Source organism: Halichoerus grypus, chromosome 5 (assembly GCF_964656455.1).
Source record: "Halichoerus grypus chromosome 5, mHalGry1.hap1.1, whole genome shotgun sequence".
NCBI lineage: Eukaryota > Metazoa > Chordata > Mammalia > Carnivora > Phocidae > Halichoerus > Halichoerus grypus.
The window spans coordinates 67,317,198-67,324,657 of record NC_135716.1 but is presented as its reverse complement, the minus strand read 5'-3'; the positions used below and the strand labels follow the sequence as shown (position 1 = coordinate 67,324,657).

General features: G+C 40.5%; 1 pseudogene; it reads right to left on the bottom strand.

The window, feature by feature from the left end:
• Window positions 1-6,466: 6,466 nt before the first annotated feature.
• LOC118533588 (small nuclear ribonucleoprotein E pseudogene) lies at window positions 6,467-6,847 on the bottom strand (annotated as a pseudogene).
• Window positions 6,848-7,460: the final 613 nt, after the last annotated feature.

The window sequence follows — 7,460 nt, the reverse complement described above, 5'->3', positions numbered from 1 at the left end:
CAGCCACAATGGCTTTCTTGTCCCCCCACAAACCCAAGATTCATTGCTACCTCCAAGTTTTTCTGTCCTCTGCCTGTTTTGGATATTTTCTCTCTTCTCTGCTACAAGAACTTTCAGAGAGTAAGTCCCTCATCACCATATCTGAAGTAGTTACTCTGTTATCCTATTCTCTTACCTCCTATTTTCTTCCTAGAACTTATCTAAAGTTTTCTCTGTATGGTCTTTGTTCTGTAAAGTGTGACATTCATGAGATTAAGGGACTTTGTCTTCTTTATTGCCATAAATGCTGCCCAGCACAGAAAGTGCTCAAGAGCTGCTGAATGAGTCAGGCACTCCTCCAAGCCTGTTCTTAGATTGAGGAAGGCCACCATCGCCATCACTGCTGCAGTGGTGGCCTTCATTGCTTGGGAACCAGAAGTCAGCCTCTGAACTGGGGAGGCACAGAGTAGGAGAAAATTGGTGCTGCTAATTACTGCTTGAAAAAAAGCTACGTGACATTCATTTTCCTTAGCAAGGAGGAAGTAGGCTGCTGAAACATCCCCATTTACCTTCAGTATTCTCTTTAACTGCTTTGGAGATCTGCCTCCTACTTCCTTCCTTCCTTCCTTCCCTCCTTCCCTCCTTCCTTCCTTCTTCCTTCTTTCCTTCCTTTTTTTCCAAAATTGCCTTCAATTCTAACTTAAATTGGATTTTCTCTGGGTCAGATAAGGTGTGGGAATCCAGTGATTTATCTTGAGATCACTCAGACTGCTGGAAGGGACCTAGGGGGTGATTCAATCACAGTTTACAGATGAAGGAACAGGCTGGGAGGCTTGGACTTTTTTAAGATCCCAGGGAGTGAGAGAACTAGGACTTCAAGCCCAGAATTTCTCCTTTCTACTTCAAAGCCAAACACTTCTAAATCTGAGCCCAAACCTTTGACTTAATTGTTGACCGACCAAACAATTAAATGCAGCTGTCCATTTTCTGACTTGTAAAACGAGAAATATCCACGCACAGATTTGTTGGAGAATGAAATGAAGAAGCACTGTGCGTGACATCTTGAAGCCCGCTCTGTGGCAGGCTTTTCTTCCACCCTCCCTCTTGTCCCTCCTGCGCTTCTGGCTGTCCACACCTGGAAGATCGTGTTCCGTTCCTAATTTGGCTAGTGTTTCTTTCCTTCTTTTCATCCAACTGTAGATCCTCTTCAAAGCCATGGGCTTTTCGGCTTCCATGTGACCAAAAATTGCCTACATAAGTGAAACGTCAAACATTTTATTTTTAAAAATTAGTCTCATTTTTAGAGACTAATGTTTCCGTGTTCTGAAGCGTATTTTTCACTTCAGAACTGTAAACATTTCTTTCAATGACACTAACACCTCTACCATTTAGAACTTTTCACTTCAGAACTGTAAACATTTCTTTCAATGACACTAACACCTCTACCATTTAGAAGAAGTTTGATCATAAAATGGTCATTGTTCATGGTACAGGAGGGATGCTTTCAATTGTAACCAAAGCGGTAAGGATTTTATCAACTGACTCTTAATGCTACCCAGTTTAATGTGGTTCCAAAGTGAATAATTACAAAATAAAACAAAGATAAAACCAAAACATTTTTTAAATTACCCAAAATGACAGCAGAGGGAGCTATTGAGGTTTGATTACATTTTTCCATTGCCCTTGTTGAGGTTTTTTTGTTTTTCTTTAAACTATAATATTTTGACTTAGGCGTTCTCATCTCAGTATCAATATGCAGGAAAACTTTTGTCATATTGGAGGATGTATATGCAGTTTGGGGGATTGCAAAAAATGAAGCTTTTTTTCTATTCTCTCCCCCCTTCAATTCCCTTACCATCCCCAGGATTCCTATAAAGAAGGTCTAAGGTCTAAGAAAAATAATGATGATTTTACAGTGGTAATTTTAGAAATGAGTCTGCTCCCTAGTGTGCATGTGGGTCATTGTCCCACACTGTGTTTTTGTCTGGCTTCCCGGGACCTCTGTTGGGTTTCAAAAGTCTTCCCGGGATTGCTTGTATGATCCCTATCGCCCTGCCCGGGGTCAGTTATATGTGGTGGCATCTGAGACATGGAAGGGTTAAAATTCACAGCATTTTATGAAAAACCCTCATTAGAATGGGGGACGGTTGCACCCGGACTAGGGCTGCTGTGTGCGTGCATGCGTGTGTGTCATGTGTGGTGGGTGCTGGTGAGGAGATGGATGTGCAAAAAGTTTGTTCCAGGCTTTCTCCACAATCTTCTTTAGGTCACATCCGTGTTTATGATCTACTTCTGCTCTTGATGCTTTTGTCTTCCTGACATCACCTACTTTCCTGGTGTCTCCTAAGTGGATCCTCAGCCTCAGAGTACCCCCCACTCCAAGCCCATAGTCTTCATGTTTTCAACACTACTTTGAATTCTTCTTCTAGGAATTTCTTCCTCTGTGCATAAGTGCACAAAATATGTGGGTATGTGGGGATGCTCCTTGTAGTATTATTTGTGACAGCAAATAACTAAGAAATGGGAACAAGTCTGTTCATCTAAAAAATAAATGGTGAAATTCTTTACAGTGAAACACTCTACAGCCATGAATGCTTACGCAGAGAGGTGTTGGTGTATTTTAAATCAAAAAACTCATGTCACATATGATTTGAATGATCTGTACAATGAGTTTTAAAATCAAACACATAGTTGAAATAGAAGATTTACATAGAATTTTAACGCATAATTTAAATGTAAAGCAAATTTTTAAAGGATTTTATAGATAAAGTTTCCAGAAATATATACAAGGCATTCATAACAATGGCTAATTCTGAACTCTAGACTTGCTGGGTATGAGGGCGGAAAGAGGAGAGATCTTGCTCTTTGTTTTATGTCTTCCTTTAGTTTGAACTATCTACCGAGAGCTTATACTTATAATTAACAAACTAATTGAAATTTAAATGAATAAATCTACGATCTTCCAAGACCGAATCCCAGCATCAGTGTTTCCCTGAAACCTTTCATAACGCCTTGGTCTGATGGTCTGATTTAGATGGTGTTCCTTTGTGGCCCCTGACTAGTCGTCTTCTCTGCTTGAGACTGCTTCATGTAGTAGAACCAGCTGAGGCTTTGATGTCAGGCACACCTGGGGCAAAATGATGTCATATCGGGCAAGATATTGAGCCTCCTTTAGCCTGAGTTTCTTCACCAGAAGATTGGGAACATTGACCCCATTATTGCAAGATTGTTACCGGGGCAGTGTGAACTTATGCAAGGGCTCATAGCATGACAGGCAGATGGAGGTGCTCAACAGGAGGTAATGGGTATTTTTTTTGAGAATAGAGATTGTTTTCCCTATTCTTATAGTCTTGACACTTTGTTGAATAAATACAGTAATGCTTTCTACACCAGGTTTTTCTTCTGTGGCATGACATCATTCTCTAGACTTTCGTATCAAATTGCACCTGAATTACGTCTCATTCACTTCAAGCTGTACTCTCAGCTAGCAGTTTGGATGAACAGTCTTGATTGTGACTTAATACCAAAGGCTGACAAGTTTCCAATGGTCCCGTAATGACCTCCCTAGAAGGTGAGTCTAAGGGTGACACCAATGTACCATATTAGGACAAAGCACAGTTATCTCTTCATTCACAAGGAGGATTTGGCATTCTCAAACCAACGGCATAGGTAGTTTCTCTATTACTGATGGGGTGCGTTTTTATCTGCTCCTGAGGGCATCACCAGCCTGCCTCAGAGATAGTGGGTGGTTTTATAATTTTAACAGTGTCACCCCCTCTTATGAGCTCCCCCTTTTTAAAGGCATTTCTCCCATACTGCTTTTTATTATGTTTTATTCTGCAATCATAAGCAGTATTTGTCCCATAGCAGTCTTGTCAACACAAAATTTTGAATGAATTAATTAATCCATGATTTTTGCCCAAGTCTGATAATATTCCCAGGCACCTAATTTTATGTCATTTTGTTTAATGAGGTATAATCAAACATTTTCTTCTGCTTCTTGAGAAGCATTTAGATACGGCAAGAACCACTGATCAACTTGATTGTTACGTAAAGATATAAGTGCTACTGGCAGAGTTCACTTGTTTAGAAGATGCTTCTGTAAGTTGGTGCTGCATTAATGTGATAAGGTGATACATCCAGGTGAGCAAAATACATGTCAGAAATAGACTCTATAAAAATTCAGTGCTGCCTGTCTCCTTCCAGCAACAAAAGCTGGAAGTGTTCTTGGTTTTAGCTTTCCGTTTCGACACTTTTTTTTTTTTTATCAGCAGCGAGAGATGTGTCGTTTTATCTTCTGTTTTTAATCTCTGTTTTAAACCTCCCCCCTACCACCAAGAACAAATTAAAGGTCTATTCTTCTTGATAGCTAAGATTGTTATCCCAGGAAATGAGTCAGTGAAAATGTGTCTGCATAAAATAGCTGTAGCAAAATCTGTTCTTAATGAAATGCATTGTTCTAGCAAGAGCCCAGAGCTGAGCAAAGAGGTCAGGTGATTCTTCCAGATCACCACAGCTAGAACCTTTACCAACAAGTCAGTATGCCAAGTTATATATACCTGGGAGGAAATACTTCTTAAAATATGTCTCCAACAAGCCTAAAAATGTCATGAAAGTCCTAACAAATGGCCACAGTTCCTTTATCATGCCCCTGATTGGGAGGTAGACTTTATGTCCCCCAAGGATCTTCCCTGCCCTGTGACTACTTAACCAACAAAAGGCAGTGTTAAGTGACACTTACCTAAATGGGTGTAAGCCTTAAGAAGGTCTAGAAGCTTCTGGTTTTACATTTTTGGGAGCCCTGATAGGCCATATAAAAATCTGGCTGCGCTATTGGAGAGACCACGTGACACTCCATGGAGAGAAAGAACGGATCCATGCCAGTGTCGGAGGGAAGCCTCAAAATGATTCCGTCTCACCCCCTTATGATCATAACCTCGTGAGAGATCAATCACAAAAATTTGTAACATACGGGTTTGGCTTTGGCTCTGGAGTGGGTAGAGGCTGGAAGGGACTCAGGGAGACTATAAGTGAGGCCTGGAAGGACGGAGAAAAGCTGACTCATGTTACCCATGACCAAAAGCTTGGCAGAAAGTTGATAGAATGGAAAATAGCAAATATTATCTAATGAACTTGTGGCTTGAGCTTTGTGCTCCATATCTGCACAACAACTTTGCAAGGATGGCATCAAAATCCCTATTACCGAGGTGAGGAAATTCAAACTAGAGGAGATCTTTTCCCAACATCACACAACTGGTAAATAGCAGTCATACTTTTAACACAGTTTGGCTTAGGGGATTGCCAGGCAGAGTAAAAAGTATCAGTGGTTTTCTTTTAGCTATATATGAAAAAGTATCAATCGATAGAGATGAACTAGAGAAGAAATTATTGAATTTTTGAGCAGAATCTAAAGGAAACATTTTTCCAGCAGGGACTCTTAGAGACTTGGCAGGTGTTTCCGGTTGATGAGAAAACAGCAAAGGTTCTTTTGTTAGAGGGTGACTGGCTGCAACTCGGCTGTCTCACATGTAACCCAATGCCTCGAGCCATTATGCAAGCTATTCACTTGGGGCAGAATCATGCTACATAGAAAGTCTTTGGATTTCTGTGTCAATGGTTACAACATGGCCAACTCATGGAGACTTTTTCAAGCATGCCAAAGTTCCAGGAAATACCATGGAATAAGCTATTCAAAGCATGAGGGTGTAGCTTCTTCAAACTGGTTAGTACAATGGAAAAAATGGCAAGCCCAATAATGAGTCCCATACCCCGAGAATGATTGATGAGTTCTTAAAATCTGACCTTCAATGTGGGGAACTTTATGAATTTTGTTGTTGGTACCTGGAGTCCCTGTGCAGGAGACTGTGATGATTGCCCAGTATAGATACATTCCCATCCCCCCAAATAAGCAATGTCTCTGCAATCTGAAACAAAATCAAGAATGGGAATAAAAACGATACCCCTTCAAAGGAACCCAGCAATAAGGCCATTTGGATATAGATTAACAGGGGTTTCCCAAAGAAGAGATGGATGGAGTGAGCGCTGGAGAAATTTAGCTTATATATCAACTGGGGGAGGTGGGATCCAAGAGGGAGTTGTCCACCCAGGTGAAACAGAAAGTGACTCTTTAGAACCAGATTCCTCTATGGTGATCAACCTCCAGCTACTAGAGGTAATAAGTCAGGGAGCTTTCTTACCTTACATTCTTATGTCCAGATTTACAGCCTATAAGGAAAAGACAGATTAAGGGTGGGACCAAAAGGGAACTGGACCTAGAAGAAACTCTCTGACCTTAGAAAGAACTAAAGATCTTACACTACATTGAGGGTACAATGGCATAGGTTGGAAGGGTTGGGGGTACAAAATTCTATGGCATTTTTGGCTGCCACGTTCACATGATTATTTTGTCCAGTTCTTTTTTTTTTAAATGAAAACAATCCCACAGCATTTATTGTCATCTGGTAATAACATAAAGGTAATCAAAGCAATATGAACAAATGTTTTAGAACTACACTTCCAACAAAGGACATCTAAAAAAAACCCCAGAGTACATGGCCTTCTCAAGAACTTCTCACTTCATTGATCATTTCTAGTTGGAGACAGTTTGGAGCAGGGTAATATTATCTCCTCTTAGCATGATCCGACCCAGTTGTTTTCTTGACTTTGTTTCAGAATGAATCTCTTCTGCATCATCTAATACAAGGTTCATGTACTCATCAAAACCAATGATATAGCCCTCTATCCGCATGTTCACTTGCTCATAAAGCCACACTTGAACCTGAGATTTATTTTGCAAGTATCTGAAGATGAGGTTGAGGAGCTGTACCATCACTTTCTGCACTTTTTGGCCCCGGCCAGTGTATGCCATGCTGGAAGCTAAGCTTTTATCAGGTTCTTTGGAGCAGTGAGAACCACAGAGTCAACTGACCAGATTTGAAAAAGCAGTGAAATGTGGAAGAGAACTGTAGTCATCTGTATTGGGCTGTTGAAACCACTGTTAAACACTGCTGTTGTTGTTTTCATTGCTGAATGCATACTTTGTATTGATGTTTTACATGCTTGTACTGTAAATGCTTATAAATTACAAGAGGGTTTTCCCAGTTGAGAGGCGTTGTTTGTCCGGAGATGGTAGTGGGAAGAAGGCACTGACTAGCTTCTAGTTCCATCCATGTTATACAGTGAAAGCAATATAGAATTATAATATAGAAGTAAAGGAATTCAAAGCCATGATTAAGGACTTAAAGGCAGCAGGGGTACTGAGGATACAATTCTTTACAACAGTACAGTGTGGCCATTGAAAAGACCAATAGAAACTGGATACTTAGGGTGGATTATTGCCACTGAGTTCAGTTATTATAGCCCTGGCTGTCCCAGATATTGTATATAAAAAAACTGGTGGCACGTGGAATTTCACCTTGAGCATTGCTAATGCCTTTTAAAAATCCTTTTTGCATAAGGAGGTCAAGATCAGTGACCTTTAC